This window comes from Bos grunniens, chromosome X, assembly GCF_055505025.1.
Source record: "Bos grunniens cultivar Pamir isolate PY7600 chromosome X, Bosgru_T2T1.0, whole genome shotgun sequence".
In the NCBI taxonomy this organism is placed as follows: Eukaryota; Metazoa; Chordata; class Mammalia; order Artiodactyla; family Bovidae; genus Bos; species Bos grunniens.
In genome coordinates this window covers 109,352,666-109,364,812 of record NC_141194.1, presented here as the reverse complement: position 1 = coordinate 109,364,812, position 12,147 = coordinate 109,352,666, and the positions used below count along the sequence as shown (strand labels likewise).

Here is a 12,147-nt window from a genome sequence, read left to right as displayed (position 1 = left end):
TTTGATGCAGGATACAGGAAGCTTGGGGCTGGTGCACTAGGATGACCCAAAGGGATGGTATGGGAAGGGAGGTGGGAGGAGGGGGTTCAGGATTGGAAACAGGTGTACACCTGTGGCGGATTCATGTTGATGTATGGCAAAACCAATACAATATTGTAAAGTAATTAGCCTCTAATTAAAATAAATAAATTTAAATTAAAAAAATAAAAATAATAATAAAATAGCAATGGTAGCCTACCTCTAAAAAGAAAAAAAGAAAATACAGTGGCCAAAATTTACAAATTTGTTAAAAAATATAAACTCAGAGGTCCAAGATTAATATTAAAAGAAGGAGTTCTGAAAGATGGAAAATTTAGCTTGAGAATTCCAACTTGGCACAATTCTATTCTAATGTTAACTTATCAGATTACTTTGGAGCATCAAATAATACTACCATTCATAAGTTAAGATTCTTGGTATTTGAAAGTCTGTTAGATGCCACTAAGAAAATAGAGATGAGTTTCCTTTCTGAAAGCTTTTGCTATGGTATCATAGAATACAACCAGCTGCTTTGTTACTTAAAATTACACAGTTGTAAATTTTAAAACTTAAGGAAATGGCAAGTGATGTCCTTTAAAACCCTCACCTGTTCAGATTGGACCTAACATAATTCTTCCTTTTTCTTAAAAAAAAATACAAAGACTTATAGTGCAATACTCTTTTTTTTTTCTGTTTCCAATTTGCTGCGGATACTGTATATGACTTTAACATCCTGTGTGAGCTACGTGCTACTTACTGAAAAGCTTATGAAGTGCCAAATACAGTTAAAAGTAAGAGGAAAAATGATAATTATTTAAATAAAAAATTTCAACATAATGATTGTGTGACTATGTAGTAGAAGTAAAATATGCAACAAAAAGGAGCACAAAGACTTGAGGAGAGAAATGAAAATATATTGCTGTAGGATTCTTATAGTACATGAAAAGTGGTATTATATTATTTTAAGGTAAGACTTCCATTCAGCATTGAGCTGGAGATACTATCCAGTGCAATAAGGAAAGATAGAGGGGGAAAAAAGCATGGGGCTTGAAAAGAAAAAGATAAAATTTTATTTATTAGCAGTAGACATAATCATCTATGTATAAAATCATTTTTTAATTTTTTTATTATTATTATTATTATTTTTTTACTTTACAATATTGTATTGGTTTTGCCATACATCAACATGCATCCGCCATGGGTGTACACGTGTTCCCCATCCTGAACCCCCCTCCCACCTCCCTCCCCATACCATCTCTCTGGGTCATCCCAGCGCACCAGCCCCAAGCTTCCTGTATCCTGCATCGAACCTGGACTGCCATTCTCCCAAATCATTCCCTCCCTCCCTCTCCCACAGAGTCCAAAAGACTGTTCTATACATCTGTGTCTCTTTTGCTGTCTTGCATACAGGGTCGTCATTACCATCTTTCTAAATTCCATATATATGAGTTATTATACTGTATTGGTGTTTTTCTTTCTGGCTTACTTCACTCTGTGTTATAGGCTCCAGTTTCATCCACCTCATTAGAACTGATTCAAATATATTCTTTTTAATGGCTGAGTAATACTCCATTGTGTATATGTACCACAGCTTTCTTATCCATTCATCTGCTGATGGACATCTAGGTTGCTTCCATGTCCTGGCTATTATAAACAGTGCTGTGATGAACATTGGGGTACACGTGTCTCTTTCAATTCTGGTTTCCTCGGTGTGTATGCCCAGCAGTGGGGTTGCTGGGTCGTATGGCAGTTCTATTTCCAGTTTTTCAAGGAATCTCCACACTGTTCTCTATAGTGGCTGTACTAGTTTGCATTCCCACCAACAGTGTAAGAAGGTTCCCTTTTCTCCACATCCTCTCCAGCATTTATTGCTTGTAGGCTTTTGGATCACAGCCATTCTGACTGGTGTATAAAATCTTAAGAGAATCACAAATAAGCTACTAGAACTAACATGCAAATTATGAAAAATTTAGAAAGTATATGAGGTCAACATACAAGATGAAATGCATTTCTACATGATAGCTATATTCAGAAATTGACATTATTTTATTAAAATTACCATTTATAATACTATCCAAAAGATGAAAGATTAAATATTTCTAAATAGCATCCATAAATGTTCAAATGAAAATGAAAAATTTGACATGGATTTTCATGATATGAAAAACAGAATTTAGAAACCAAAGACTAAAATAAAGGGAGAGCTAAACTATGTTCACAGATCAGAAACTTTATTATTGTTAATATGGTTTCTATATATTCAATCCAATGCCAATCAAAAACTCGGCAGACTATTTCATAGAAGCTGACAAACTGATTCTAAAATTCTTATGAAAATTCAAGGAATGCAAAATAACCTAAACAATTTTGAAAAAGAAAAGAGTAGTGATAGTTTTTTAAAAGAGTACTGGAGTGGGATGCCATTGCCTTCTCACATTTAAAGAGACTATAGAAGCAATATAAATATAAATATATAGATCAATGAAACACAGTGAAGTGTGTAGAAATAGACCCACACATATGTGGCCAATTGATGTACAGAATAATGAAAATGCAGTTAAGTGGGGAAAGGATAATCATTTCAATAATTGGTACTGGAATAATTAAATATCCATATGCAAAAAAAAGAACTTTGACCATGACCTCTCACCATATAAAACAATTAACTTGAAATCAATCACTGAACTAAATGCAAAAGCTAAAACTAGAAATGTTCTAGAATAAAATTTTTAAAAAATATTGAGTGACTTTGGATCAGGAAAATATTTTTTAAACAGGAGACAACCACCACAAAATATAAAAGAAAAAATGATGAATTGGACTTCATTGAAAGTAAAGGCTTTTTCTTTTCCAAGTGAAGTGAAGTCGCTCAGTTGTGTCCGACTCTTTGCGATCCCATGGACCGTAGCCCACCAGGCTCCTCCATCCATGAGATTCTCCAGGCAAGAATACTGGAGTAGGTTTCCAAAGACACTGTTAAGAAAATGGAAAGGTAAGCCACAAACTGAAATTTTTTTTCAAAATATCTATCTGAAAAGGGACTTTATATAGAAACTAAATCAAACTCTTACACCTGAAGAATAAAAAGGCAAACAGCCTAAATTTTTAATGGGCAAAAATTTAAGCTCTTACTTTACCAAATATGTATGAATCTCATAAATTTAATATTGAGTAAAAGAAGCAAAAACCAATACAATAAAATATGGGCACTATGATTGCATTTATACAATGGTCTAAAAACAAGTACAACTATACAATATTGTGTAGGGATGCACATATAGGTGGTAAAACTATAATAAAAACAAAGACATTCTAATCACAAAATTCAAGATATCAGTTTCCTCTATGAAAGAATTAGTTGCATGATTTCCAACGGACACACAGTGGGCCTTTAGGGTGTTGGTAATGTTCTATTTCTTGAGCCGAATCATAACTACACAGGTGTTTGCTTTATAAACACAGGTGTTTGCTTTTTATAAAATTGATGAAAATAAAAATTTTAAGTAACCACAGGTAGAGTAAAAATAGGAAGTGAAAATTACCAGCCACTTGAGAATAAAAATGGAATAAGGAAACTTAATAAATATATCAAAAATGAACAAAGAGAGTGGTATCCCAGAAAATGGCAGGATAGGGAAATCCATGGCCCCCTTATTCCACAATGTGACAGATAAACTGGCCAAAACTTCAGAATCAACTTTGTGGGACTCTAGAAAACAGTCAAAAACTTACAACAGACAGAGGAAATTTTTTTTTTTTTTTTGGTAAATCAACCATACTTTATTTAATTTTTTAATTTCTTTTTTATTTTTTAAAATATGAAAATATGATAGCACATTTACAGGAGACTTGGAAAATACAGAACAAAGCTACATATAGTTCCACTATATATTACCATTGTTTAAGTAGATATATGAAGATTTTTAGTTGGAATTTCAATGTCATATTCTCAGAAATAAATAGAATGAATATACAGAGAAGTAGAAGAATATAGTAGACCTGAAAAGCAGTATGAACCAATTCAACATAATTAAGATGTATATAATTTTCACACAACAGTGGGATACAAATTCTAAGTTCCCATAGACTATAAACTAGGAGATACTGGAACATATCCAGAGACATAGGAAGCCAGAAGAAATTTTAATGAAGAAAGATGCTGCTACATTGCACTAAGAGAATACTATGACTTTTTGAATGCCTCCCCATCTTCCATCCCCAGATGAAGAAGTGACCACGAAAATGACAGTCCACATTCTTTAGGAAGGTTTACTAATGCCAAAGGGAACACTATGTACTTTATTCTCAAAGAATTGTTGTTGTGTGTTTGTTTCAAACTCTGTCATCATCCTGAAGGACCAGTGCAAGGACTTGTCCTTGTTTCAACTGACTTGCAGCTTTCCCAGGGCTGGGGAGGATTCCCAAGTGCATTTACAGAAAGTAAAAACAAAATAGGCCAAAGGAACCTGGAGCAAGAAATAACAGTAGGCATTAGCAATAAGCTGGAAATCATGGTCAGGAGAAGGTTGGGAAAGGAGATATAGGAGTGGGAATAACGACATTTAAATCTCCTGCATATAGCTGGAAATCAAGAAAGCCACAGACATGCCTAGGGCTGAACATATGCTCAGAAAAGGCCTGAGAAGATGCTAAAATTTCACCTCTGAGTGACTTTCAGACTACATGCAAACATGAAGTAAAAGTTAAAGTAGACTTCTAAATGACCTGGCTAAGTATTAAAAGAGTTCCACAACACAGAGTCAACCTTCTACAACTAAAGAGGCTTTTTTTTTTTCCTTTTTGGTATTTTTGCTTTTATTTTTTAGCTCCAGGCATTTAAAGAAACACTATCTAATCACAAAGCTAATGAAATATAGATTTCTCATCACAGCACTGTTTATAATAGGCAGGACATGGAAGCAACCTAGATGTCCATCAGCAGACGAATGGATAAGAAAGCTGTGGTACATATACACAATGGAATATTACTCAGCCATTAAAAAGAATACATTTGAATCAGGTCTAATGAGGTGGATGAAACTGGAGCCTATTATACGAGTGAAGTAAGCCAGAAAAAAAACCACCCAGTAGTCATGTATGGATGTGAGAGTTGGACTGTGAAGAAAGCTGAGCACTGAAGAATTGACGCTTTTGAACTGTGGCATTGGAGAAGACTCTTGAGCGTCCCTTGGACTGCAAGGAGATCCAACCAGTCCATCCTAAAGGAGATCAGTCCTGGGTGTTCTTTGGAAGGAATGATGCTAAAGCTGAAACTCCAGTACTTTGGCCACCTCATGCGAAGAGTTGACCCATTGGAAAAGACTCTGATGCTGGGAAGGATTGGGAGCAGGAGGAGAAGGGGACGACAGAGGATGAGATGGCTGGATGGCATCACCGACTCAATGGACGTGAGTTTGAGTCAACTCCGGGAGTTGGTGTTGGAAAGGGAGGCCTGGCATGCTGCAATTCATGGGGTTGCAAAGAGTTGGACACAACTGAGTGACTGAACTGAACTGAACTGAACACATATATAAGGAATTTAGAAAGATGGTAACAGCAACCCTGTATGCGAGAGAGCAAAAGAGACACAGATGTATAGAACAGTCTTTTGGACTCTGTGGGAAAGGGAGAGGGTGGGATGATTTGGGAGAATGGCATTAAAACATGTATAATATCATATGTGAAACAAATCGTCAGACCAGGCTCCATGCATGATACAGGATGCTCGGGGCTGGTGCACTGGAATGACCCAGAGGGATGGTATGGGGAAGGAGGTGGGAAGGGGGTTCAGGATGGGGAACACGTGTACACCCGTGGCAGATTCATGTTGATGTATGGCAAAACCAATACAATATTGTGAAGTAATTAGCCTCCAATTAAAATAAATAAATTTATTTAAAAAAAAGAAATTTAAATTTCAATGACCACATAAGATAAAGAATACAAACTTTATAAAAATAATTTAGAAGAGTCACTAAACAAACAACAGCCCACATGAAGAAGAAACAACAATCCTGGGAAAGGAAGATAACCTTATTTTCAGAGTTGTAACATAATAGTATTTAAAATGTGCTATTTCAACCAAAAAATAAGACAAGCAAAAAAGACAAGAAAATATAGCCCACTCACAAGAAAAATGGAAATTAACAGAAACTGTCTTTCAAGAAACCCAGACATATGTAAAATGGATAGCCAGTGGGAATTTGCTGTATGATGCAGGGAGCTCAAACCCAGTGCTCTGTGACAATGCAGAGGGGTTGGAATGGGGTGGGAGGGGACATATGTATACCTATGGCTGATTCATGTTGATGTATGGCAGAAACCAACACATTACTGTAAAGCAATTATCCTCCAATTAAAAATAAATAAATTTAATTAAAAAAAGAAACCCAGGCATGGACTTGGCAAACAAATACATTAAATCAGCTGTTTTAAATATGATAAAAGAGCTGCAGGAAATCAGTAAATTGATCTCTCACCAAATAGAGAATGTCAATAAAGACTGGGAAGTTATAAAAAGGAGCCAAATGGAAATTCTAGCCTTGAAAAGTTTAATAACTGCACTGAAAATTTTACTAGAGAGGTTTAATATTAGATTTGACCAGGCAGAAGAAAGAATCAACAGCGTAAAGCTAAGTCAATGAGATCTTCCAGTCTGAAGAGCAGAAAGACAAAAGAATGAAAAAAGTGAACAGAGCCTAAAAGACCCATGGGATAACATCAAGCATACCAACACTTGCATAATGAAAACCTCAGAAGGAGAGAATACAGAGAAAGAGAAACAAAGATTATTTACAGATATAAGAGCCCAAAATTAATCAAATTTGAGGAAAGGCATAAATCTACACATCCCAGAAGTTTAAAAAACTACAAGCAGGATAAACTCAAAGAGATTTCAATGGAAATCCATTATAATGAAGTTGTTGAAAGTCAAATACATAGAATCTTGAAAGCAGCTCGAGATAATTTACTCTTGTAAAAATGATTCTCAGTAGGATTAACAGCCTATTAAATTCAGAAACCATGGAAGCCAGAAGGAAGTGGCACAGCATATTTATATTGATGAAAATAAAAATTTGTCAACAAAATTCTGTTTCCAATAAAACAGTTTTTCTATGAAGGAAATGAAGGAAAAATTAAGATAGTCTCAGATAAAGAAAAGCTAAACTAAGGAAGTTTAAAACTTGTAGATCTGCCCTATAAGAAATACCAAAGGGAGGCTTCCAAACTGAAAGGAAAGGACACTACAAAGCAACTGAAAGCCATATGAATAATAAAAAAAAAACAATGTAAAGCTACTATATAGGGAAATAGAAAACACAGTATTCTTGCTACTTTGATTTCTAAGTCCTCTTTTTTTTTCTGTACTACTTAAAAGACAAATGCTTAAAACAATAATTTTAAGTCTATATATGTGAGCACACAATGCAAAAAGACATGATTTGTGAAAAAAACAATATAAGAAGGGGGACTTGAGGTGTGAATGAGCAAAGTTTTTGTATACTATTAAAACCAAGTTGGTATTAATTCAAATTTGATAGTTACAAAGCTAAGATGTTAATTGTAAATGCCAGGGGAGGTTACAATTTATCTTAGTGTAACCAATAAGATAAAAATTAAAAATATATATATACAGCAAAGGAAATGAAGAGAGAATCAAAATGATAGACAAAAAAGGAATAATTAATGACAAAATATGGCATTTATGGATGAATTAAGAGAAAAAAGGATATAAGTAAGATATAGAAAAAACCATGAAATGACAAGAGTAAATAACCACTTATCAGTTATTACTTTAAATTTAAAAGAATTAAACTCTCCAATTCAAAGATTAGACATTGGTTTAACAAAATTTTTAAAAACGTGATCTAATTATATACACTGTCTACAGAAGACTCCCTTTAGAGGCACAGACACAATAGTTCAGAAGTGAAAAAATGAAACATATTTCATTCTTGAACATTTCAAACATTCTTGAAATGAATTTCATTCATAAAATGAAACATATTTCATGCAAATAGTAAGAAAAAAGAGGCCTGAGATGGCTCTAATATATCAAAGAAAATAGATTTTAGGCCAAAAAATTAAAGAGATAAACAAGAATACCATATATTGATAAAATGGTGAATTCACAAGTAAGTTATAACAATAATAAACATGGACATGTATAAAAGCTGACAGAACTGAAGGGAGGAATAGACAGCTCAACAGAAATAGTTGTAGATGTCAACAGCTCAATTTCAATAATGGATAGAACTAAAAAGAAAACCAATAATGAAATAGAAGACCTGGACAAATCTATGAACCAACTATACCTAACAGACATACATAGAACATTACCCCTTAACAGAAGAATGCTCATTTTTCTCAAGTGCATATGGAATATTTTCCTTGTTAGAAAATATGTTAGGCCACAAAACAAGTCTCAACACATTTCTTAAAAATTAAATCATACAAAATATCTTCTCTGACCACAATAGAATGAAAATAAAAATCAATAACAGGAGGAAAATAGGAAAATTTACAAATATGTGAAAATTAAACAATACGTAAAGAATCAAAAACAATCCCAACAAACAAGTCCAGAACCAGATGGCCTCACAGGTGAATTCTACCTTTATAGAAGAGTTAACACCTATCCTTATGAAACTATTCCAAAAATTGCAGAGGAAGGAACACTTCCAAACTCATTCTATGAGGTACTATCACCCCGACACCAAAGCCAGACAAAGATAGCACAAAGAAAGAAAACCACAAGCTGTATAACTGATAAACATAGACACAAAAATTCTCAATTAAATACTAGCAAAACAAATCCAACAATACATTAAAAGGATCAAAAAACATGATCAAGTGGGATTTATCCCAGGGAAGCAAGGATTTTTCAGTATCTGCAAATCAATCAGTATGATACACCTCATTAACATACTGAAGAATAAAAACCATACAATCATCTCAATAGATAAATAAAAAAACTTTTAATAAAATTCAACATCCATTTATAATAACTCTACAGAAAGTGGGTATAGAGGGAACATACCTCTCAACATAATAAAGACAATATATGACAAACCCACAGCTAACATCCTACTCAACAGTGAAAAGCTGAAATCATTTCCTCTAGGATCAGGAATAAGACAAGGATAGTCACTCTCACCACTTCTATTCAATATAGTTTTGGAAGTCCTAGCTACAACAATCTGAGAAGAAAAAGAAATAGAAGGAATGCAAATTGGAAAAGAAGGAGTAGAACTGTCACTGTTTTCAGATGACATGATTCTATACATAGAAAATCCTAAAGATGCTACCAGAAAACTACTAGAGTTTATCAATGAATCTGGTGAAGCTGAAGGACACAAAATCAATACACAAAAATCTGTTGCATTTCTATACACTAATAATGAAATATCAGAAACAAAATTTAAGGAAACAACTCCATTTACCATTATATCACAAAGAATAAAATACCTAGGAATAAACCTACGTAAGGAGGCAAAAGATTTGTACACAGAAAACTATAAGACACTGATGAAAGAAATCAAATGACACCAACAGATGGAAAAACTTACCATGTTCTTGTACTAAAAGAAAAAATATTGTCAAAATGACTCTACTACCTAACGTTGCAGTCCATATCAAATTACCTAATAGCATTTTTTGGAGATCTAGAAGAACACATCTTAAAATTTGTATGGAAACAGAAAAGATCCTGAATAGTCAAAGCAATCTTGAGAAAGAAAAGCAGAGCTGGAGAAATCAGTCTTCCTGACTTCAGACTATACTATACAGCTACAGTAGTCAAAGCAGTGTGGTACTGGCACAAAGACAGACTTATGGATTAGTGAAACAGGATAGAAAGCCCAGAAATAAACCTGTGCACCTAATGTCAATTACTCTATCACAAAGGAGGCAAGAATATGCAATGGAAAAAAGACAACCCCTTCAATCAGTTGTGCTGGGAAAACTGGACAGTTACATGTAAAACAATGAAATTAGAACATTCTCTAATACCGTACACAAAAATAAACTCAAAATGGCTTAAAGACCTAAATGTCAGACCAGATACTATAAAACTCTTAGAGGAAAACAGGCAGAACACTCTGACATAAATCACAGCAAGATCTTTTTTGACCCACCTTCTAGAGTAATGAAAATAAAAGCAAAAATAAACAAATGGGACCTAATTAAAATTAAAAGCTTTTGCACAGCAAAGGAAACCATAAAAAAAAATGAAAAGATGACCCTCAAAACGAGAGAAAATATTTGCAAACAAAGTGACCAACAAGGGATTAATCTCCAAAGTATACAAACAGCTCATGCAGCTAAATAGCAAACAAACAAACAAACAAGCAATCCAATCAAAAAATGGGAAGAAGATCTAAACAGACATTTCTCCAAAGAAGACATACAAATGGCATACAAAAGACATACAGATGGCAAATAGGCACATGAAATTATGTTAAACATCACTAATTACTAGAAAAATGCAAATGAAAACTACAATAATTAGGGTGGGTGGGTGGGAGGCAGGCTCCAGAGGGAGGGGATATATATATATGCTTATGGTTGATTCGTGTTGCTGTACAATAGAAACCAACACAACATTGTAAAACAATTACCCTCCAATTAAAAAAAAAAACTACAATGACCTATCACTTCACACTGGTCAGAATGGCCATCATCAAAAAGTTTATAAACATATAGGATTGTTGTTACCATCTTGGATGGGGAGGGAGGGGGAAGGGGGGTTCAGGATGGTGGGGGTGCATGTGTGCCATGGCTGATTCCTGTCAATGTGTGGCAGGGGCCACCACAGTGATGTGAAGTGATTGTCCTCCAATTAAAATAAATAAATTAAAAAATTTAAGTCTATAAACAACGAATGCCAGAGAGAGTGTAGAGAAAATGGAACTTTCCTATACTGTTGGTGGGAATGTAAATTGGTGCTGCCACTATGGAGAAGTATGGAGGTTCTTTACAAAAAAAAGAACTAAAAATAGAGCTACCATATGATTTAGCAATCCCACTCCTGGGCATATATCCAGAGAAAACCATACTTTAAAAAGATACATGCACCACAATAATCATTGCCATTGCATCACTATTTACAATAGCCAAGACATAGAAGCAGCCTAAATGTCCATCAGCAGATGAATGGATAAAGATGTGGTACATATATGTAATGGAATATTATTCAGCCATAAAAAGAATGAAATAATGTCATTTGTAGCAATGTGAAGAGACCTAGAGATTATCGTACTTAGTCAAGTAAGTCAGCAAAAAAAAAAAAAAAATACCATATCGTATCACTTGTACATGGAATTGAATAAATGATGTAAATCAACTTATTTACAAAACAGGCTCACAGACATAGAAAATAAACTTCTGGTTACTAAAGGGGAAAGACAGACGTAGAGATAAATAGGGAGATTGGGATTGACATATATACACTACTATATATAAAATAGATAACTAAAAAGCACCTACTGTATAGCACAGGAAACGTTACTCAACACTCTAATAACCTATATGGGAAAAGAATTTGGAAAAGAGTGGATATATATATATATAACTGAATCACTTTACTGTACACCTGAAACTAACACAACATTGTAAATCAACTCTACTCCAGTATAAAATGAAAAAAATTTAAAAACTGAAGTTATCTTTACTAATATGTATATATATATATATGTATATGTATATATATATATATATGACAGAACCAAAAGAAAAAATCTGCTTAGAGAGATGATGCTGTGAAAGTGCTACATTCAATGTGCCAGCAAATTTGGAAAACTCAGCAGTGGCCACAGGACTGGAAAAAGTGTTTTCATTCCAATCCCAAGGGAAGGCAATGCCAAAGAATGCTCAAACTACCACACAATGGCAATCATCTCACACGTTAGCAAAGAAAAGCTCAAAATTCTCCAAGGCAGGCTTCAACAGTACGTGAACTGTGTACATCCAGATGTTCAAGCTGTATTCAGAAAAGGCAGAGGAACCAAAGATCAAATTGCCAACATCTGTTGGATCATAGAAAAAGCAAGAGAGTTCCAGAAAAACATGTATTTCTGCTTTATTGACTATGTCAAAGTCTTTGACTATGTGAATCACAACAAACTGGAG

General features: G+C 34.1%; 1 long non-coding RNA gene across 1 annotated transcript in view; it reads right to left on the bottom strand.

Annotated features, from left to right (window-relative positions):
- Positions 1 to 2,055: 2,055 nt before the first annotated feature.
- LOC147341143 (uncharacterized) overlaps positions 2,056 to 12,147 on the bottom strand; it is a 58,345-nt gene continuing 48,253 nt past the window's right edge. The window contains exon 3 of the long non-coding RNA XR_015158260.1: positions 2,056 to 2,991. This is a non-coding gene — a long non-coding RNA (uncharacterized LOC147341143). The remainder of the gene's footprint in view (positions 2,992 to 12,147) is intronic.